The sequence below is a fragment of the Saimiri boliviensis genome, chromosome 13 (genome assembly GCF_048565385.1).
Source record: "Saimiri boliviensis isolate mSaiBol1 chromosome 13, mSaiBol1.pri, whole genome shotgun sequence".
Lineage (NCBI taxonomy): Eukaryota > Metazoa > Chordata > Mammalia > Primates > Cebidae > Saimiri > Saimiri boliviensis.
The window spans coordinates 81,597,083-81,621,446 of record NC_133461.1 but is presented as its reverse complement, the minus strand read 5'-3'; positions in this window follow the sequence as shown (position 1 = coordinate 81,621,446).

Sequence of the window (24,364 nt, the reverse complement as noted above, 5' to 3'; positions counted from 1 at the left end):
AAAAAGAAAGAAAGAAACATATTTCTGGATGGCTAGAATAGCATGAAGAAATATATGGAGAAATAAGACTTTGATGACAATGAGACTTTGGTATTAGTGAGGTTCAGTATAAATGAGATAGAGATTAGGGGCTGGGAATAAGACTAAACAGGAGAAATGCAGGAAAATGCAGGAAAATGTGAAATAAGACAAAACAGTGGAAATGTGGGGAAATACAGATGCTTAGTAACTTAAATTTACCTTTTCAAGAACTGGAGATCACTGAAGGATTGTGGATGAGAAAATGATGTGCAATAGAGTTAAAATAGAAGGAATATGATAATAGGAACATTTAACTAAATACGGAATTTGGTATATGGCAAGTGGTATATGGTAAGAGTATGTTACTCTTGTATATCTTGGCGAATATTATTAATTGAAGTCTAGGATACAGGAGAAGGGCCTAATTTAGAAAAGATGGCGAGTTTAATTTTGCCTATAATAAATTCATACTCCATCTAGATATTCAGGTGAATATAATTCTTTGCATTTAGGTATAGAGCTTAAGAGAGCGGTCAAAACTAGAGATTTAAATTTAGAAATTATAAATGTAGAGTACAGGATTACTAGGCAGGAGTGATGGCACCCGCCTATAATCCCAGCTACTGGGGAAACCAAGGTGGGAGGATAGCTTGAGCCTAGGAGTTTTAGGCTGCAGTGAGCTATGACTGTGCCACTGTTCTCCAGAGTGGGTGACAGAGCAGTGCCCTGTCTTAAAAGAAATGTAGAAAATAGTAGAAACCTAGTATTTGAGGATATCACTCAAAAATGCCTTTGAAGCAACAAGAAGATAGGGCATGGGCAAAGTTCTCTAAAGCAACATATTTAAAATTAAAAAACTATCAAAATTTTATATGAACTTGTCATATTAATTAAATATATATATTTTTAACTCATAGATACAAGGCGTATAATTAACAAGTTAGTACAAATGAAAATTTAGTAATTAAAAATACTGAAAGTCAAGAAAGGAGCAGGGGAAACAAAATAAAAAGGAATATAGTAGCTGTGTATCTGCATATATCATTAAGTACTTAAATGCAAATAAAATAAATGCTACAGTTAGATGACAAATATGTCCACTGCTTGAAGTGTAAATTGGTGCAATCACTTTGGGAAACGATTTGTCAGTGTCTGGTAAAGTTAAGAATATGAAAGCCCTATCATCCTGCAATTGCCCTCTTAAGTACGTACCTTTAAAAACTAATACATGTAGACACAAAAAGACCTGTTCATAACTACACTTTGTAATTCTCCCAAACTGGCAAAAATCCAAATATCCATTATCAGCAGAATGGTTAGATAATATTATTGTATATTACACAATTGAATAGTATATAGTAAGAAGAATGAACTACTGCGTACATGAACAAAGATGAATCTTACAAGCAAAACCTAGAAAAACAAAACGAAACAAACACTATAGACACACAAAAAACATGCACTGCATGTTTCGATGTATATATAATTCAAAAATCAGCAAAACTAATCTATGATGATTAAAGTCAAGGTGCTGATAATCTTAAGGGAATTATTGACTGGAAAAAAGTCATAAACTCCTCTTTTTGGATCTTTGTTCTGAATATGTCATTATATTTACTTTGGAAAAATTTACTGAAATGTATACTTATGATTTAGGATGTTGTATTTCAATAAAATGTTTTCTTAACAAATATCAAACCTTAATAAAGCATAACTATGCCTACTAATATCAGGGTGAGGGCAAAGCTTAGATTAAATAGATTTGGGAATAAAGACAATATTAATATTTGAGGGATATCCACTCTTAATTCTTGTAATTCTACTGAAAGTGTCAGACAGAGTTCTAGAGTCTTTAAGTACATCATGGAGTTGATGAGGATTGAGGCTACAGATAGCTGGTTGTCGACTGGTCACCAAACTGGACATTATAATATGATTCTTTCAGGAAATCTCCAAGCAATTCTTGGTGTTGTTTGTAAAGTACTATGAGAAGAAAATGTGAAACCTATATAAAGTAATATTCTATTTATCACACAATGAGGTATCACTGAGCCAGTGTCCTCATTTGTATCTAATTAAGCTTATAAAATTGTAGGACTTATTGCATGCCCAATGCCACATTATCAGTTTAGCTGTAAGAGAATCCTAAGTCTAAGTGCTGACATCTGAGAATAAACTCCATGTTTCCAAGAAGCCCTCAGGACACAGTGTCTTTTCTGCCTTTTTTTTCTGACAACTAGTTAATACTTTTCAAAATTTGAAATCTGACTTCACTTATCTTGGGGTAATGCTGCTGTGGTCATCATGGAGCACAAAATATTGTGGCCTCCTTAAAAGTCTGAGTGAATAATTTAATTCTGGCCAATAAATAAAATAAGTTCCTTCATCCTAACCCTGCCCTTACTTGTGGGACAGATTAATAAAGGTGAAAAGTGAGTCACATAAGTGGTGCATTGATTCTTTTAGAAGCCATAGAAATACTCTGACCACAAGGGAAATCACAGAGACAAGATTTGGCTCAGCTATATGGCCCATCAGGGATAGACTCGTGAATGGAGTGCAGGAGGGTTGCAAACTCCTGTCTTCTCCAGATTCCAGCTAAATGGTTCCATTTAAAAAAGTGTTCTGGACAAATAATTTTTAATATTCAGCCCTAAAGTTGAGTTTTTGGTTGACCAGGATGGTTGGGCCATGAAGCAGTGGTGGGATGTAAAGAAGCAGAGCCCATGGTTTCGTATAGAGTAAATTCATTGCATGTTTTGTTAAAGATTCTAAGGACAAGAAGTGAGACATAAATATGTCAACATTATTCATCACGTAAAACAATTTTCCTTGCAAATGGACATTCAGTGAGGATGGACAATAAGATCAAATGAATTTAGCCTGAATTTTTTCAGATTATAAATGATTTAAAAATTTCCAATTCATGCTCCCATCCCTTATAACCAATAATATAAAGAGATTCGCAAGCACAAAAAATCAAAGCAAAACACTAGATTTTTTTCAATTATCAAGAATTCTGATAAAGGAACCCCATCCTCCCAAAAAACTGTACTGTATTCAATCCAGAAAGTGCTTATTATATTTTATTTTGTCTTCCATTCTAAGAGACCCATTCAAGGTGCATAGATATTTTATGAGCCACTGCTTTATCTTCCAGAGAACTTGAAACTCTAGTTACTTGTTAATTACCATTTCATAGTTACATTGAAATTCTAAAATAATAATTACTATGAATACATTGCATTATTTTATAAGAAGCCCCCTGTGCATGCACATTTTATTAGCAGAACAAACATGATTGCTACTTTGCTTGAATGCTTTATTTATTTCCATATAGGTTTGATTCCTTTGCAGCTTCTCATTTTTGCCTGTTGTATAATTCATGATTTATACAATATTATAGTAGGTGTATGACACCTTCATTTTATTAGCTATACCATAATTTCCACACCACATAAAAATGAAGCTTGGTTGGGGAAAGTCTTGTTCATTGGTTTGTTTATTTATTTATATAATTTTACCTTTTGGCACAAAACGTGTTTCTAAACCACTTCCTCAAGACACTTTTTGGAGTTGAACCCGTACTTTAAAGGTTCTGTTATTTTGATACCGAATAACATTTTAAAAGGCCAAACTACTGCATTGCTTGCTGTGTATATCTATATCATATTGGTATCTAATTGAAACTAATATCTTTATAAAAGCAAGAGCTAAGTAGAACCTGACTTCAATCGGTGGAAATTTGATATGTTGGAATTGAAATGCACTCATATTTCATTAATTTACTTACGACATTTAACCAGAATTGGCATCATTTCTGACTCTTTCTTTTTCTTTTTCTTTGAGATAGGGTCTTGCTCTGTCACTTAGGCTGGAGTGCAATGGCGCGATCTGGGCTCATTGCAACCTTTGCCTCCTGGACTCAAGCCATCCTTCCTCCTACCTCAGCCTCCTGAGTAGCTGGGATGACAGGTGTGCATCACCACACCCAGCTAATTTTTTGTAATTTTAGTAGAGACAGGGTTTAGCTATGTGGCCCAGGCTAGTCTCGAACTCCTGAGCTCAAGCAATTTGCCAGCCTCAGCTTCCCAAAGTGCTGGGATCACAGGTGTGACCCACCGCACCCGGACCATTTTTGACATGTAATTGATAATTACAGGATGTAAAGGAACTTATTTGTCTAGTAGTGACTAAAGTATCACTAGCTTACTATGATATCAATGCCACTGAGATCAATTTTAAAAGGTTTAACAGAGGGATTCAGTTTTCCAGCTATTTTAGCTTTTGTATTTTAAAAGATTTGCACAAGAATTCAAGTTAAGACATTGCTATGTCAATAAAATTTCTGAAACCATTTCTTTAAAGTATCTGCTCCTTTTTACTAATCCTCTCAATGTATACTGAGGATCCATTACCTGCTATGGTAGGTAGTAGGTAGTGTGGTACACCATAAAAGATGGCCGAAACCAAGGTCTGGTGTTAAAAACACAGGAATAGGAGGATAGTGCTTCTAAGTAGCCAGATGGTTTTTGATGGAAGCATAGTCTATTGGAAAGGATGTTGGACAGAAGATTGGGAAGGAAGGTTGGAGCCAAAATGTGATAATACGTTAAGTGTTAGGTTAAGGAATTCATTTACAGCAATAATTAGCCTATTAGGTTCTACTTAAACTATTACTATAGCCTCCTAACTGATATCTTTGCCCACAGGCTCCTCTAATGTTTATCCACCCATCAAAGTGAGAATGTTTTGTTTCAAACTGTAAATCTGTTCTAATCACTCTGTTATATACCTTTCTGCACACTTTCTGATTTCTTTCCGGGTAAAATCCAAACTCCTGAGCTAAGTGTACAACACTTTTCATGTTCTGTCACCTGATTTCTTCCACAACTCATTTCATTTATCCCCACCTAATCTTTCAGCTTCTTAAAGTTTCTTAAATGCATCATATTTTCTCAGTTTTCAATACAGTTCTCTCTGAACAAAAAGGTTCCTGGCTGCCATTTTCATCTGTCTCCTTATCTTTCTAAAAAGAGCTTATAGAGTATCCTTCTTCTGGATGTCTACTCTTATAAAGTCAGTATAGTTTTGATATTTCTACTCTGTGCTGCCATAGAATGACTAAAACACTGTACATACTTCTATTTTGAAAATTATACTATTCTTAAATTGCCCATTTATTTAAAAATTTTCCCCTAATTCACTGTGACCTCCTTGAGAGCAGGGATTTTGGCTTTTCTCTTTATGTAGAAGGACTACAATGTATATTCAAATGCCCGTTGGATAAATGGATGCTTAAGCAATCTGTGGCATGATTTGGGCTATGCTTTAGAGAAATTAATCTAGAAACAGTAAAAACTGGTTAGGAGAGACAAAAGAATACTGTAATATGGGAGACCAGGAAAAGTTCAGGAGGTCAATATCACAAACAGTTTGGTCTTACCAGTAACTAATGTCACTATGCAGACTCTCCTGTGAGAACTCTTTGCTCTTATGGCCTCAATATTACCCATGGCTAGATTACTTCCAAAATAACGTTTCCAGTCTTTAGCTGCCTCACAAATTTCGGAGAGGTGCTGTAATGTAGTAGAAATATGGTGTTTGGAGTCAGATAGATCTGAGTTTCTATTGGGACTCTCGATACTATTTGTCGAGTTAGTCTTCACCAACATATTAAGAAAAGTGAGAGCACTGGATTTTTCTGGGAAAGAGGGATAATTTTTATGATCAAGAATAAAGTATAAATTGGGTAAGGCTTACAACAGAGTCTTCCTATGTCCAGTCTCAGTGCTTCCTTTTAATCTTCACATCCTAAGAGAGATTCTTCTAAAATCCAAGTGTAATCTTGGTAGTCCCAAATTTAAAAATACTACAGTGGTTAATCTGAAGAATAGAGTCTGGTATTTCTAGTCCAACCCAAATACATAAGTATTTGCCTTTCTTTCCAGTCTCATGCTCAAGCCATGGTCTCTTACATACCCCAGATAGTGCCATTGCTCTCTTGAATTCATGCCTTAGCAGGCCTATTGCTTTTATCAGGGTTCATTTTTAATTATTCTCTTGATGATCATCTTTATTCTTCAAGATAAGCCTTAGTGTAGTTTTGGAGGTGGGGCCAATTTCTGAATCTGTAGTTAAGGACATTAATTTCCTCAAAGTGTACATTAACATACTTATTAAACTGACACCATGTTTAAGTAAATATCAAAATAAAATCTGTGTGGAACTGTTTCTGTGGCTCCTACACTTATGGTTATGGAGGGCTATAATGGAGAGCAAGACACACATGATCCTTTCTCAAAGCATGTAATGTGAGCTAGTTGAAGTATATGAGTTCATGATCTGTAACCTTCCTCTACATTTAAGTGGACATTCAACTGAAATTTACATGGGAGACTCTATATGACTCATAAAATACTAGGGACTGAGATTACAGTGGTGGCCAAAAAACACATAGACCTTTCCTCAAGGGGGTTACATTTTGGTTGATAAAAGAAGGTTCAGCTAAATAAGCTGAAATAAGCTTCTATTTAAAGCAGGGCAGAGAAAGATCTTCCAGATGTTTTTAATTTCTTCCTTGTAATGGAATAGAATAGTGATAATGTTTATTGTGCTCCAGGATTACAAACTAGATAAGAGATATGTGCTATCCCAGTGCCAGACTCTCAGGGGAGACAGATGAAGCAGCATTTTATTCAAGGTTATATCAACATGAATGCTACATTCAATGCGGATATTTGTAGCATTTCAACCATCAGTCAGCTTTGAATCTGAATTCTAGAATATCCAGAATCTCATTTGTAATCTAATGCCCGAGAAGTTGACGGCCATAGAAGTTGAGTCATTGTTCAAAGTCCTGTTATTTAAAACACAGTTAGAAGATGTTTAGGCAATCCTGGACCAAAAAAAAAAAAAAAAAAAAAAAAAAAAAAAAAAAAAAAAAAAAAAAAAAGGAAGTAAGGAAAGAAGTAAAAAAGAAAAGAAACAAGAAATGCGAGAATGCGAGTAAATTCTAAATGAAAATAGGTCACTCTAAATCAGTTACCCAGGATGGTTTGTCGATCTCAGCAAGAAAATAGAGTAACTTGCTTTCAGTTATTTGGAGAAAAACAAAATTTTGCAATTCTAATAAATAATGAAAATATCTCCCTGGAGTTTTGAGCCTATTGTTAAATTTATCCATTTTGTAATATAAATTCCTTTAGGGCAAATATTATATTATGTATAACAACAGAAATGGCACCTGCTTTATAAATATTTTAGAAACCCCAGGAACTAATTGCTGGGGAGGGGACTCACTGGTTATTGTTTCAACAACCAGAAGTAATATTGCAGTAGCACCAATGTGTAGGATGATTGAAACCCTAGACTCAGAGATAAGTTGAACCAGATTGCTGGTTAGGACAGGGATGAAAATCAAAAGCTATTTCTTCTCCAGTCTTCAGAAAAGATATGCATCAGCTATTTCATATTATCTCCATGGCAATGATTCTCCACCATGGCCACATATTAGAATTACCTGGAATGCCTATAAAAGATACTAATGGCTAAATGTCACTCCTGGAAATTCTGGGCTAGGGCTTAGACATTCTGGTGTATGGATCATTGCTCTACGGGTGTTACTTAAATGTGTTTTTCATTTTATGTACAACGAACTCATGGTGACAGCCAAGGGTCATTTTTTTCCAGGTCAGTATCTCTCTGGCTTACCTTCCCATGTCCTCAGAGGATTAAACTGCTGCTCAAGCCCAGGTAGCAATCTTCACTTACAGATATTAGCAAGTCCTGAAATGAGTACTACTGTTGCTGAGACCCATAGGTTCATTCCAATCCTCTAATAAACTAGACTTGATTTATTAAAAAAAAAAAACAACAACATCTGGGCTCTAGGGATCTGTAAGAGATTCTTGAATCTGTTTATGCTAGTTCACAAACTAGGCATATATAATTTTTTTTTTCTTGGTGTTAGGGACTGAATGTTGCCTCCTTATATTTATGTGTTGAAGTTCTAATGCCCAGTACTTTGGAATGCAACTGTACTTGGAGTTAGAGTCTTTAAAGAAGTAATTGCATTAAAAAGGAGGTAATTAGTGTGGGCCCCAATCCAGTAAGTGATATCCTTATAAGAAGAAGAAATATGGACACACACATATACTGAGGAAAGATGATGTGAAGACAGGAAGAAGACAGGCATCTACAAGTCTAAAAGAGAGGACTCAAAAGAAGCCAATCCTGCTGACACTTGGATCATAGATTTTAAGACTCCAGAAATAAATATCTGTTGTTGAAGTCACCCAGTCAGTGACATTTTCTATGGCAGCCCTAATATACAAATGCAATTTATTACTGCAAAATTTATGGTGGTAGAAATTTGCTGATGTCCTCCATAACATTCACTTTAGGGAGAACCTTTTTTTTCCAATAAAAATATCCTAATTTATTGTTTAGAAATTAATCATTTCTCCATTCTTAGCCAGGTACTTTTTTCTAACTCAACTTCCCACTCTAACAATGAGCTCTGGCTTACGCAATCATAGCCCATTCTTCGGTACCCTGGGATGAACATTTAAAACCACCAGAGCCAGTGATACGCAGTGAGGTATCTTATCAGGCTTCTAAATTAGAAAAAATTCCTTTCCCCATGCAGTTGTAAAAAACAAGACATTCTCTTTCTACTGGACATACCTGGAGAATGGTAGAGCTCTGGATTTACCCGGAAATTCCCTTTTAACCGTGAGAAAAACTTGAGACTAATAAGTAATCAATGCAGAAATATACCTAGGAAAATGGAATTTTAGTTGTATTTTTTAAACCTTTGATCAAACTCCACCTGATTGAACAAATTTTGGAGTAATTAGTATTGTGAAGAAACAAATCTTCATGGTTAAGCATGTTGAATTAGGTTTTCTTTTATTTATTGACATATAAACAGCCCCATGTGGTGCATTGTTGCTCTAATTATGAGATTCTCTCAAACACTGTTGTCATATTATGCTTACACAAAATAGTCTTTTTTACTCTGATCCACAAAGTCTTATATTGCCTGGAGTCTTGCCTACTTCTTTAGTTCTATCTCCCATTACACTTAACCTGGTTCATTCTGCCTTAGCTGCATTGGCCTTCCCAATAGTACCAAGTTAATTTCCACCTTGGGACTTTTGTAAGTGCTCCCTCATCTGCCAGAATGTTCTTCTTCCAGATCTTCATATGGTCTGCTCATTTCCTTATTTCATTCAGTCTCTACAGTGAAGGCCAAATTTGTGTTCATTTTGTTTTCTAGTCTCTCCCAAGTATTTAGAATACTGTCTGGCACATAGTAAGCACCCAGTAATACCTCAAATGAATGAGTGACTTAAAACCGTGAAAAATACTCTTCCCATTCTGATTTTTGAAGACCTGTCAGATGTTTTCCAATGAGAGACATGACTTGAGTTACATATCTATGTTGTTATCTTAAAGCAAAGAGCATTGATGTCAGTGGAGATTTGGGACAATTAGCATGCTCTTGCTTCACATGTTTGTTTTAAAGTCTCCAATAAGTCAGGAAAGATAGATGCAGGCTAGTTCTGCTGGCAAGAAGTACTCCTTAGAGTCTGTAGCTTCACAGGGCTCAAATTATCCAGAGCCACCTGAATTTAATAAAATATCCCCAAGCCAAGTCTTAGAATTACAGTCTTTGGCAATTAATGCTTTCAGATTTAGATAAAAGAGCTATTGAGATTGTGAATTCAATTTACACTGTAATTAAACAGCATCTATGATCAGATTTTGAACAAAATTTTTGGCTATGTCAAGCTTTAGAGAGAATGTCTTCTATGGTTTTTTTTTTCTGCCTTCTGACTGTGGCTTGAGCTAAGAATTTAAAAATATTGCTTATAATTTTTTTAAATGTAGAGAATAGCACATTCTTTTCATGTATTCTCACATAACATCCTGTAGCAGCCACTCTTTGATATGCTAAAGTTCCTCCTTTAATAGGCACTTCCTTGCAGGTGTTAGTACCACAGGAAACAATTTTATAACATTTCTGTTGATGTGTCCCTCGGATCACCAATATTCTATTTTCTAATGACATCTGGAACTCATTTCCTTGAAACTCAAGCAGGTGAGATAATCAATACCAGATTCCACCCCTGATGATCTGTTTGTATCAACTGCATCTAGTGTGTGTGTATGTGTGTGTGTGTGTGTGTGTGTGTGTGTGTATAATTTGTTGGATTTTCATTGTAAGAAACTGAAACCACTTTAATTTTTTTAAGCAGAAGGAGACAGATGTTTACGGCATCAGTGGCAGGGTGAAGGAGTAGAATCTGGTCAGCGTCTCAAGTAATGACTCTTGAGCACAGCCACTGAATTAGCCCACCACGGGGGTAGCTGCCTCTGCCATAATCTGTTTTCCATGTTTAAACTCAAGAGTAATGTTGTTCAAATGTAATATGAGCACTCTGTGACAAAGTCCAAAATATTCAGTGGACTTCCTTTGCTCTGTGGATAAAGAACAAACTTCTTAATATAGCTTTTAAGGTCCTTTGTGGTGTAGACTCTATCCTCTACCGTGAAATCTCCTCACACTATGCTTCTCATTTCCTGCATTCTAGTCACATTGTTTTCTTTCCATCTTTTTTGCTTTCCATGTTCTCTCATGTGAGGAGTCTTGGAAAACTTTGGTAGAGAGGGTCTGTAGTTTTTCAGGGATCAAGTAATGCAGAGTCATTTTGATTTAACCAGACCGCCCCATGCCATCATAGGATTGTGATCTTTGGCAATTAATGCTCTCATCTTTAGATTAAAAACTGGTGAGACAGTGCACACATCTGTCTATCCCATCCACTTTTAATTTGCTGGTTCCCTTGTAGTTAGGCTTTAGGACATGATTTTGGATTCCAGTGATCAGATATAGTTATTTAAGATTTATATTCTGAAAGTGAAGCAAAAGCCATCTTCTTGCTGTTTAGGTGTCTCACTGATAAGTACAAAGTCTAAAAGATTGTTTCAGTATCGGTATTCCAAGTCTAGTGATTAGCTTGAGGGATTGTTGGTAATTCTCTATCCCTCTGATTTTGACCATAACTTTGCTTTTGTTTTTAAGGATAGTTTGCTGCTTTCATAATTTGTTTTTTCAGAAAAAAAAAACCAAACATTTTATGTAAAGCAATGCATGCATTTTACTCCATTGTTTACCAGCTTCTATTGTGCTTGTTTCAATTTCTGCTGATATTCTAATTTTTATTTCTTTTAGAAAATCTGTTTATTTCTCTCTGATGGCTGTATTTTTTATTACTCTGATCTTTGATGTTCTGCAGTTTCACTACGACAGGCTTATATGTGAATTTTTTTTCATTTATCATGCCTAATATGTATTATGATTCTTGGATGTGTGGATTTGTAATTGAGAGATACAATGCTGCTTAGTCTGAAAAATTTTCATCCATTATATGTACACACACTATGCCTTCATTCTTTATTTTTTTAATGCAATTTGTATGTATTTTATACATTTTTAGTCTTTTATGCATATTTCAAACATTTAATCTTACCTCAGTATGCTACATTCTGTATCATTTTATTGGATTTATCTTCAGGTTTGTTAAATCGACTGTTAAATTGGTCCATTATTATTTATTATTTGAAGAGCTATAGTTTGTATCTTGAGCTGTCTTTATTTTTCTCGTCCATCTATTTATTACTGATAGCTTCTTATTGAAAACTAATCCTTGCCATTTCATGATTCATTTCTGCATATTATTTACATATATGACTATGTCTGTGTTTTATAATCTCAATATTTGAAGTTCTTGGGAGTCTAAATGTATTATCTGTTAGTTTTACTAACTTTTATTCATAGCAGCCACTTCCTTAATTGCATGGTAGACATTTTAGTGGTAAATATATGGCTTTACTTTAACCTATATCACTTGAATTGAGAAATATTTCCTCCAGACAGGAACTGTGATGGGATCTATTGATCCCAGATGTAGTGATCCATCTGGGATCATTATACTCCCTTTATGAGTTTAGTTTGTCCCATATGTATCCGGGTAGGTGGCCCAATTCACAGGAGGAACAAAGCTTTGCAGCATGAGGGCTCTGGTGCAGCATCTGTCTTCCAAGGAAGTATGCCTATTTAGTCTCCCAGTCATTCTATCTGCAATTCCCTGATGCTGAAGCCCAGGTCATATTTTAGAAAGTGATGAATATCTTTGGAAAAAACTCTCCTATTTTTGTGAGATTTCTTTAAAGATTTTTCAAATGGAGTATATATTTGTTTTCCTAAAGTATAATAATTCCACAGAATGCCCAGTCATCTATATGCCAAAAGCTGAAGTCTAGTTAAGATCGATGATATTATCCAAAATTATGAGAAAACAGAAGACTTTGAGCCATTTAGGAATTTGTATAAACATGGTCTTACCAGAAAACAATTAGGTCACAGAAATCAGATCTTTTACTGTAAGACTTTGTGCTAAGCTTAAGCAGAAGGAGTCCCATGCAGCATTAAAATCTTTGTTTCTTCTCTCCTGCTCATTCCTTTTAATTCTATTTCCAGTATCACACCCAGGAGTCAGTATAATCTCATGCAAACCTCTCCTTTTGCCTCCACAAGTCAAGTGAGTTTCTTAATTATAAATACGGTTTTCCCCTTTGTTGAAATTCTGGGGCACTTTAGAGTGGTTTTCTCTCCGGAATAAACAATACATTATACTCATTGTTTCTCCCCTCTCTGATTCCCATGGCAAGTATCATTATTTGACTACAATATTTTGTGTTGTTGTTGTTGTACAAGGGCCTTCAATTTTTTGCAATACAGAACCCCAAACATTCAAAGCTGTTGAGTTGGAGTTGGTGCTTTAGGAAAAATCTGACTTCGAAACAGGCATGAAGGCCGCTTAGGAGGAACCCAGGGGAACCCAACTGGAGAGGATTTTCAGTAGGTTTTTTTCTCTCTGCTTCATATCCGGAGACACTATGGCTATGTAGAAAAAAATGCATATATGGAGCAGGGATGAGAAATTGAGTTTTTAAATTGAAGTAATAATACACATACAGAAGAGTGAGTAAATTGTAAATTGGCATGTAATTGTATTATCAGTATAAAAATTATCACTGCACAGCTATATTGTATATATAGATGTAATTTGTTCACTTTATGGCTATATTGAGTTCTGTTGAATTAACTTAGCACAATTTACTTTTGCAAGATGGACAGTAGGGCTGTTTCCAGTATTGCCTATTGAGAATAGTACTGCAGCTCTATGAGATGACTCAAGTTAATAAAATTGTATTATATTACAGATTTTTGTTAAATAAGTTGATTTTAGCTGCTTTTGTCATGAGAAACTATGTGGATTGATAGATATGTTGATCTTCTTCACCAGAGCAACTATTTTACTATCAATGCATACCCCATAGCATAATGTTGTAAACCTCAAATATACCCAATAAAATTTATTTTAAAAACAGTGCTGCTGTCTAAAAAATAGATATTGTCTCTGCTTTTATACCACATGCATACACATTTCTATTGGGTTCATACCTAATTGTAAAAATAGCTAAGTTATTGGTAGAATAAAATTTATCATTCAAACCAATATACTTTGAGAGTAAAAGGAGGTATTACTAGTCACTATACCAGAGGAATAGGTATAAATTGATTCTATTTAATGCAAACTAGGAGGTGTGGACATTCTGTTCATAGGATACATATACGTCCAAATTTGGTAGACAATGCTATACATTTTTCTGAGATTCTATACATTCCATACCTACCAGAACCATATAAGAGGTTCAGTTCTTCATATCTTCAACAACACTTGGTATTTGAGTATGTGTAGTATTTTCTCATTTTGTTTTTAATTAACATTTCTGTGATTATTGAAGTTAAGCAGTTCAAATATGTAATGGTAATTTGGAAAAACACTTGAGTATGCCAGTTTTAGTCTCATGCCCATTTTTTTCTACAATGTGAATCTGTTTTTGTATTGGTTTATAGATTTGTTTTTATATCCTGGAGAGAAGCCAAATGCATTTATATGTATTTTCATATAGATTTTAAAATTATCTTGTCAAGATGAATACCAACACCAGAAACAAACGAAAGCCATTTTATTTTGATTGTGGTTGCTTATCTCATTGGAGAGAAGTTATATCTTTATAAATGAGCTATCTGTGGTCTTTTGTCCCCTATAGTTTAATAAGAAATTCTTCTTTGAACAAAAGAGATAATAAGGAAAATGAGATGCCATTGCTTCACTTCTCAAGCCTAACTTGGAGCAGAGAGTGATGGCAGAAGAGAGTCCTGCAAGCTCGCTGATCTTTCTTCTCCTGTGTATCCATTTCTAAAGTAAGAATAGAGTCCACTCATGGTACAAATTACTTCAGCTCCTCAGCAAAGAAGATCCTCTAATGTCATTGCAGAATTCCCTTGAGAACCAATCTACAAAGAAATCATTCTAACAGCACGCTTCAGAAATTGAATTAGAAAATCAGAAATCATTTTTTCATCCGGAACTACATGTAAACTATTAACAAAGAGGTTATCTCCCATTATTTCCACTGCCAGCTGATCTTGTTGCATCATTTTCTCACAGTGTCTTTCAGTATGAAGCACCAACTTGATCCACTTTTATAGTCACAAAATTCTTTGGATTTTTCCATATTTGTAAATCTCTGCATTTTTTATGACCATCTGTTCATTTTCTGTTTCCCCGGATACAGAGTACAGTTCAATTCCAGATACTCTATTTTTTTCCTCTTTCTTTTTATTCAAGCCAAATTCCATTTTTTTTTGTTGTTGTTTTTTGTTAACTCCTGGAAGAGGAGGAGTTAACTCCAGAACCTAATAGTATTCCATCTGAAGTAAAAGTCACTTATTTCTCTTGTATACTACCAAGCTTTTCTTTCCTATCTTCCCATGTCCCAGTTCTCATTAACATGGCTCCAGATTTCACTCATGCTGGTGAAACGATTTCTGTCAATCTTCCTTCAGTAATTATCTTAATTCCCACAGAAAACTCTTTTTATCCTAAAGGTTCAGAGACACACTCTGTAAAAATGATTGTGATTTTTTTTTCAAGCTTTCAAGTTGTTTTGTTTGCAGTTTTCTGGGTGACTATGAGAAGGATGTTATAGCCAGAGCATCATAAGACAAGGGCTGGGCAAACACTCTCAAAACCTGCTTTATTGCTTCCTAAGACACATCCCCCAGATATGCCGCTACTTTTTCTGTACTCATAAATAAATGCTTTTTCTGTACTCATAAATAAATTCCCTGGTTCTAGTCCTTTAGCTCCGCATAAAAACTATGGTTTTCAAGCAACCAACCAATTATTGTATATTTATTGAAAACATATATGCCAAGCAGCTGGATGGGAGCTGTGTAGTGTGGTATTTAAACTTGAGTGTTTTAGTGAGAAGGCCTGGGTTTCAATCCCATTCTCTCAAATCATCAAGAACAATGACCTTGATCAGGGATGCTAATACATGCTGTAACAAACTACAGTATCTTACAATTTCAGTGGCTTAACACAAGTGCATGTATTTCTAGCTATCATAAAAGCCAGTTCAGATGTTCCTCAGCTATCCTGGGGTGCCCTACTCTAGATGGTGACTAAGAGATCCATGTCCCTTCTGTGTATCGATGTCTGCTATCCACTGGGTGTTCTCCTGAATCCCAGCATTTATCTGGCCATCATGTGTAGGAAACCATAGATGAGCTCACAGAACACTTGGGGTGCAAGGGGAGAAGAAATGAATGTTATTTTCATTCGCATTTTGTTGGATATAACCAGAAGTATGCCTGATCTGGATGCAAGGATACTGAAAATTGTAGTCTTCTACGTTCCAAGGTGAAAATTAAATGGTTAATACCAGGAAAGTTTATTTATTGCAGATTCTTCAAATGTTAAGATGGAGCTAATAGTGGTCTTCACCTCATAGGTTGGAGTGAAAATTTCTGATTGTAAGAAGTTTGTGATTAATGTTTGTTATTATTATACTCGGAACAGGTGGCACTATGGCTTTTGAGACCAGACTTCATTTGCAGTAACATCAAAAGCTCTTGAAATATTGGGAGCCCCAGAGGTGGAAAGGGAACGGAGAAAACAACTTGACATTTACAGCACAAAAGGGTGGGGATAGGAGTGCCTGCTTCAGCTGCTGACAACGGAGCTAAGAGACCTACAGATTGTTACCGGACTGCTCCACAAAACAGGTTTTTATTATAAGGTCACTTTCATTTACACCAAAACAAGAGATGTTCTTAACCAGAAACGCTTAAAATCCTGAGACTCTAAGACTTGGGGGAGAGGGAGTGCTGTGAACACTCTGAAATGGTATGTAAGTAAATGTTTGTCATTCTAAGTACATTTTTCCTAAAGAGAGAATTTCTAGAATTAAAAAGGTTGTGTCTTTAAAAATCGAGAACTATTGGTCTTAAAAGACCAACGGTCTAAAATTTACATGCCATGATTGAGATTTAGTCACCAGTGGGTGCCTATTTTGGCTGGAGAAAGTGAGAAGGCGTTAGGAAAAGGGCAGTGTCGGTCCGTGTGTCTCCCCTGTTGTGTTGCCAGCAAAAGCTGTGGAGATGGTAATGTCTTTATTTTGCACTTTTCAGACAGGAGTTTCCCTGACATTATTACATGGGGGCACTGCATTTCTAGACTTCTCATTTTGTCATTGACTTTATCTTTTTAATAATTAGCACTGGTGATGTTCCTGTGCTGTTTCACTGTTGGAGCCCATTTTCCTTTACTGGAGTCTATTGACTAGATGCGACCACAGTCTCTGTTCATCCTGCAGAACATTTTGGACTGTCTTTTGTTGCTACAGGTTTTGATCAGCTGGAGCCCACTTCTCTGCTTAATTGCTAAATAGACTTTATTTTTTTAATGACTGGAGGACACCTCCAGTCCTTCACTCCACCAGTTTTTCTAGTGATTCTTTACCCCTGTGAATCTGCTATCATGATGTTGTTTTCTGTGTGTGTCTGCAGACTTAGGGGAGACACTGGTTTTATAAGTTGAAAGTAGCTGAATCGAGGGTTCACATTAGATTTAGGCTCTATTGATATATTAGACATTATTGAGAAAGGCAAAATCCTGTTTTTCAATAACAAACACAAGAAAAACAGGATTTTTAACAAAAATATCTGTAATTCTAGCTAGATGACAAAAATGCTTGATTGTGAAGAACTGTCTATGAAAAGAAAGGCAGAATGCTTTGATCAAAAAAGACTGAGCCCCAAATGCCCAGTTGGTTTATCCTCTCATTCTCCCTCTTCCCTCCACCAGGACTTCCATCTCAGTAAATCCCGTCATCATCTTCCTAGGTGTTTAAGCTCTGAATCTGGAGTCATCCTGGATTATTTTATCTCCTTCAACATCCATAGACTTTAACAGGTCTTTTAAATTCCTACCTTTGAAATGTATTTGAAACCTGTCCACATCAGTCCATCTGCACGGCCACCTCCTCTTCCATGCCATGTTATTTCTACAAATCCCTAAGCCTCCCAGTGGGTTTGTTCCCTTCCACTCTTGCCCAGTCTGATCCATTCTTTATACAGAAGCAACAGTGATCTTGCTCACACATCAACCAGAGTGTGGTACTCCCTGTTTAAAACTCTTCAATGATCATCACTGCATTTAAAATTAAATTGAAACACCTTATGTTGGTCTGTAGGATCCTGACTCTCTTCTATCTCATACCTTGCCACTCTATGCTTGCTTCACTAAGCTTCTATGTCTGGAAAATACCAAGCCAATTCTTGCATTAGAGCCTTTGAACATCCTTCTGTCTCTGCCTGATGGATTCTTACCCTTCATTCTCTGCACAGCTCATTCCTTTTTCTTCTAAGTGTCTCAGCTTTCTCTTTTCAGAGATATTTTTCCTGACCTCTCCAGGGTTATTTCTTTTTTTTTTTCTTATGACAATCCTTACGTATTTTTCTTCTTAGCATTTATCAAAGTCTGTAATTTTGTTCAATTTTTCTTTACCTGTATTTTTTACCCATTATTACATTATTATATAAGTTCTTTGAAGACAATGATCATAACTGTCTTGTTAACCTCTTTTTTAGAAAAAACACAATATATAGTTTCTGAGGGAATTAATAGTTATGTGGATCCTGTGCTCAAGCCTATGTTCTAACCTCCCTTCTTCTTACTGATCAGTAGTAAGATAAGAGTCTAGAAGGATCATGACTGAAATGATGCCTCCTCATTCATTCATGGAACAGATTTCTATTATGTGCTCATATATGCCAAGCAGAGTGCCAGAGGCTAGAGATTCAAAGGTCTGAAAAACATCATTTCTTATGTTCAGGAAGCTTATATACTAGTTCAAAAGAACACGCTTTCTCAATAATCAAGTAATAAGTATAAATTGGAAATTGTAATAAATGCTACAAATCATAGGTAACAGGTGTCATAAGAGCACCTTTTTTACAGGAAAAAAAGGGAACATCCAGAAAAGGACTAACATGGACACATGGGCTGTGACAAATATGAGAAAAGAGGGTAAGTCAGAGATCTGAGTTGCTGAGTGGGAGGGACTCTGGGGTGAGGGCAGAAGGAGGTATTTATATGGACCAGAGGTGAGGATCATAAAACATCACCAGTTAACTGTTTTGTCAAGGCTGGGAGAAGGAGGTTAGAAGATAGTAGGAGTCACTAAGAATTGACACAATCAGATTGATGTTTTCAAGGAATCAATCTGTTTGCCAAAGTGAACATTAGATGGTTCGGTCATGGGGAGGCCATCAATAGCTTTAGAGTGAGTTTTAGTGACGTGATGGGGATAGATATTTGAATGCATGAAGTCAAGGAGGAAATTAATAGTGAACAAAAGGACACAGCACATGGAGAAAGGTAATTAATAATCTGTTAAATATAAATATATTATTTATTAGTCAATTCCAGGAGTAGTAAACTGTGAAATAATTTGTGTATGTGCAAACAATTGACCGAGTAATTATAAATGGAGAAAATTAATTCTGATTGTGTTTAGGCTTGAATGTTTTGCTCATTGCATATACTTCAATCGAAAGTTGTCAAGGTGTCCCCATTACCAGTATTCATAAATAGGCCACATAACCGTCATTAAAATAGTCTTATGCACCAAGTACAGTGAATCATACTATAACTGATATGGCTTTTAACACAGGTCCTAGTTCCTGAATGGAATATGCTTCCTCTTACGGGGGAAACCTTGCAATAAGGCCACTGTGACCACACACATGAATCTTGCAGTTTACATTTCTATGATATGCTAACACTCCGTATCTATAGCTTAAGATATTTACATATGTTTCTAAGGAGAAGCATGTATTTATATCTGTAATTTTAATAGGATGTGAAGGTAAGAAATTTTCTCCAATAGATTCTTTCGATATTTACCTTTAACCCCATCACAGTGTCTGATTACTATAAATGCATTGCTATCTATGTGTGTAGATTTCAACCTTATCCAAACTGGGCCAAAGTATAAAGCATCTTCAAAGCCTGCCTATCTCTTTTTCTGTTACATCAAATGTATCAGATCTAACTGCTTTTGCCACCACTTGCCACAGATAATAGCATCTTCTCATGCTGAAGTCAGTATAAAAGTTTATGATGTTATTGACTTTGTACAGTTCCATCAGACCTCAGTATTATTGATTTAATGACTCTTTCCTCTTCCTTTTTTTTTTTTTTTTAAATTCAACTCCACAGTTAACCCATGGTTTATTGGAGTGGCAGAGCTCAAGGTTTTTACTACATATAAACAAACTTATTTCCGAGGAAGCCCGCCCATAAATTACTCACCAACCATCCAAATGCAGAGCCAGAATATAATAAATATCAAGAAATTGGAGAAAACAAGCCTAGGTAGAGCTAAAATCTCTTCTCACTCTTTGCCTGTTAAGTATACTTCCTAGCCATTTTTTTAAAAAAGTAATTTAAAGGAAAATGTCACCTGGCATGTAGCATATCTGTGCGTCACAGCAGATGGCATGGTTCTGCATGGGGAGAGGGATGAAATGCCACATGCATGGCTGGAATGGAAGGATTTTGAGCAAGTGGCATTCCTAGGAAGCTGGCCGGCAGGCTCTGACATTAACGATTTTATTAAGTTCAGCTGTGGGCTGGAGCAGCCTTTGCTTCTAGTGTTTGGTAGTGGTTTAATGGCTGTCCCTCTGGTTCATGCAGGGTAGTGTGAAAAGTAATTGTAGCGGGTGGGAAGATTGATAGGATTGAGGTGGATGGGGAGATAGTATGCTTTATTCTAAATTTTTCATTTACTCAAGAAGAAAGGGAAACATGGATGAATTACTCAAAGAGTGGGATTTAAAAAGAAATTATCTGAGACAGGTAACACTATGCCCCATATTGAAAAATGTCAAATTATAGTTCCAATGAATCCTGCATTGTGTATAAAAATTGCACACCCTACTGTGAAGTCATAGTCCAGGAAGAAAGTGAGTTTGCAAACACACTGGCCTCTAAAGATGCTTAGAATACATTTAGCAGCATGATATTTGCAAATATTGGGGTGTCATCTGCAAACACCAGCAGTGGCTTTTCTCTTGTTTCTCTTTCAAATGACTCTAAGAAGGGAAGAGATGAGACTATATGATCAGAGTTTATTGTACTATTTACCTGTTGGCCACATTATGCAGTAATATCTGTTTGCTTTCTAAAGAGGTTGTTCTGATATTTTCATATTTTGTCATTTTAAGACAGGCTTGGGTGATAATGGATTATGCTTTCAGCAGGTCAGTGGAGCTATTTGCTCTACTAATAATTTCCCCAAAGGACTGTAAGCAGCATATAGCATGCACGGACTTCAGTGTAGTCCCTCTGGATAGTATAAATAGATGTCTGTTGGTTCCTGATAATAGTGTCTTCCTTCCTTTAAGCTGGAGGAAACAGATTCTGCTATTGATGGGCTGATAATTAGGTATGTATAGGATTGCAAGTTTTTTCATTTTCTCTTTGCTACTTAACATCCAGCACCACTAACACAAGATGCAAATCATGTCTTCATTTCTGTGCCATGAAGCTTTTGGCTATACAATGCTAAAGTAACCACAGCCATGTGCTACATAGATGATAGTTGTCCCATAAGATTATATGGAGCTGAAAAACCCTTATCACCTCGTGACAGTGTAATTGTCACTATGCTGTAGCACAGTCACCTTATTTTTAAAATAAATGTTGTGTAGCCAAGGTGTACAGTGTTTATACAGTCTACAGTAGTGTACAGTGATGCTCCAGGCCTTCACATTTGCTCACCACTCACTCATTGACTCACCTATATAAGTGCCCTTTACAGGTGAACCATTTTTGAAGATCTTTTATACAATATTTTTATTGTACCTCTTCTATGTTTACATACAGAAATGCCATTGTGTTACAGTTGCCTGCAGTATTCTGTTCTGTAATGGACTGTATAGATTTGTAGCCTAGAAGCAATAGGCTATTGCATATGGCCTGGGTATGTAGTAGACTATACCATTTAGCTTTGTGTAAGTACATTCTATGACGTTTGCACAAGGACAAAATTGCCTAATAATGCATTCTTTGGCATGTATTCCTGATGTTAAGTGATGCATGACTGTAGTTAATTCAATAAATTTAATCAAACCAGTTATATGGATATGTAGGTTTATGGAAATTTCCTAATAATGTCTCCTGTTGAGGTAGTGATGCTAGTATTATATCAGTATGGCCAGAAACAAATACATTTTATTAGGTATAAATGAAGAGATGTAATACAGAAGGCTGTCAAAAGCTATATTTAGGTGGATACCTTTATGCAAATTCAAATTTTCTTCTCCATTCCTCACAATCATTTTAATCTCTTTTCTGTTTTCTTATCCCTTTTGGAAGCACAGCTACTCATACTAATACCTTTAAAATTATGACAAAAGACATAGTTTCCAAAATGCTTATGATGTTTTCCTTTTAAAGTAGGATAACAATTATTTTTAAAGCAATAATGGTAAAATGTAAATAAACTTTAATGGGTATGGATGATCTGCAAGTACACACATTACAGCTAAAATCCAACATGCCCCTAGTACATTGCATATGGAATTACATTTTAAGTGACCTATTTTCTTAGTTACAAGAAAGGTACATTTTCCCATATTACTATAATATTTTTTTTCCAAATTTTACTCTATTCCTTAGAGAGGCAAAGATGGCATGTGGTTAAATATGTAAAAATGGGAGATAAAATTAGAAATGTAAATAAGAACAAAATTTGGAACTTCAGCAAAAAATAATTTGAGCGTCTACAGTATATATTTTATATATTTTTAAAGCATACTTTTAAAATAAAGTGTTTTCATCTATAAAAAAAATTCCCTAGAAATGTAACTTAGGCAATTTCACATTGTGATTCCTGAGGTGAGGAAACTTTTCTCAAAACCAAGTCTATTGAATTAAACATTACAAAACCACCAACTCCGTCATGGCTCTGGAGAAAAGAATGTTTTGCTCCTTTCTACAACCCCCTCAAAATCCATGCCCTGATGGAACTTGCATTTCAACTCTTTGAAACACCTTGACATTAGCTCACTAAACTCATTATTTGTTCCCTCCACTCCTTTTTTTTTTTTCTTACAGATGGGGTCTTCCTATTTTGCCCAGGCTGGTCTTGAACTTCTGGGCTCAAGCAATCCTCCTGCTTCACCATCCAGAGTAGCTGGGATTACAGGGGCCCACCACCCCTGGCTCTAACCCATTATTTGTAACTTGAAGCCACCCTGCCCTCACCTTCTCTTTCACAGAGGCATTTGTTTCCTGCAACATCACAAAGCTGCTTGTTTGCTGAACACTTTGGCAGAAAATGAAATTGACTAAATGGATAAACAGAAGATAGACAGATGAATGATATTGACAAGAATTGCTGACTGGGATTTTTATTCTAATTTCTAAAAATATCTAATTGGTATTGTAATATAAAGACGAGTAGAGTTCATACTAGGATACTCTTCAGGGATGTTTGGACTTTTGTCATGGGCGTGTAGCCTTGTGCTTTGCACAGATCAAGAGAGATGATTTCATATGGAGCAAATTCTAGCTTAATGTTGCCGTTATAAACACAACTCTCTTTGATTCTCATCATATTTCTGTGAAGTCTTTAGCATATAGAGGAAATATGAACAATATTAAAAACAAGAACTGTACTTGCATCAGATAATCGAAAGAGGAAGTGCAGCAAACAGCATCCTTAGGCCACTATAGTAGACACTCATTCTTTACATGCTAAATGTGGGAGGTTCAGGGGCTGCCAAGCCAAGGAGTACACCAGCACAGGCATTGGTGGCAGGTGGGTGCTGGAGGGACTTGAAAGAAGACACTCACAGGGGTCAGGGTGGTGGCTATTTATTAAGAAGTGTAGATGTATTTTATTATCTTGATAAAGGGTATGGGCTGGGAGCAGTGGCTTATGCCTGTAATCCCTGCACTTTGGGAGGTCAAGCCTGGTGAATCACTTGCAGTCAAGAGTTTGAAGCCAACCTGACCAACATGGTGAAACCTCGTTTCTATTAAAAATACAAAAATTAGCTGGGCATGGTGGCACATACCTGTAAACCCAGCTATTTGGGAGGCTGAAGCAAGAGAATCACTTCAACTCAAGAAGCAGGGGTTCTAGTAAGCCGAGATAGTGCCACTGTACTCCAGCCTGGGTAACAGAGCGAGACTCTGTCTCGAAGGAAAATAAAAAAAATTATGAAACACTGGGACCTGTTGGTGAAAAACTACTCCTATGGTCTGAATGTTTGTGTCCCTCCAAAATTCATGTTGAAATTTAATCCCCAATACAATAGTGTTACGACATGGGGCTTTTAGGAGGTGATTAGGTCATGAGGCTCCACTCTCCTGATTGGGATTAGTGCCCTTATAAAAGGGCTTGAGGGATTCTGTTTGGCCCTTTCTGTCCCTTCTGCCTTCCTCATGAGGATGCGGCAAGAGGATGCATCTTGAAAGCAGATAGTAGGAGCTTGGTCTTGGATTTCCTGGCTTCTGGAATTGTGAGAAATAAATTGCTAAATTTTCAAATTACCCAGATTAAAGTATTTTGTTATAGCAACTCAAACAGACTAAGATGCCTACCTTCCTCATGTCTCTTAAATATCTCACATGTACATATTATCTATGCTCTGTAAGTTTTTTTTTTTCACGTAAATGGAGAAGACAATATTATCATGTTAATATTACAAGTTGAGGAGTTTGAAAGTTTATATTCTAGTCACTGCACCATCATAAAATAAGTACTATGATTTTGGTCAAAACATTTCTCTCTTAGTTTCTTTTTCTGTAAAATGAGGATTACAGCATTTTCCTTGGAT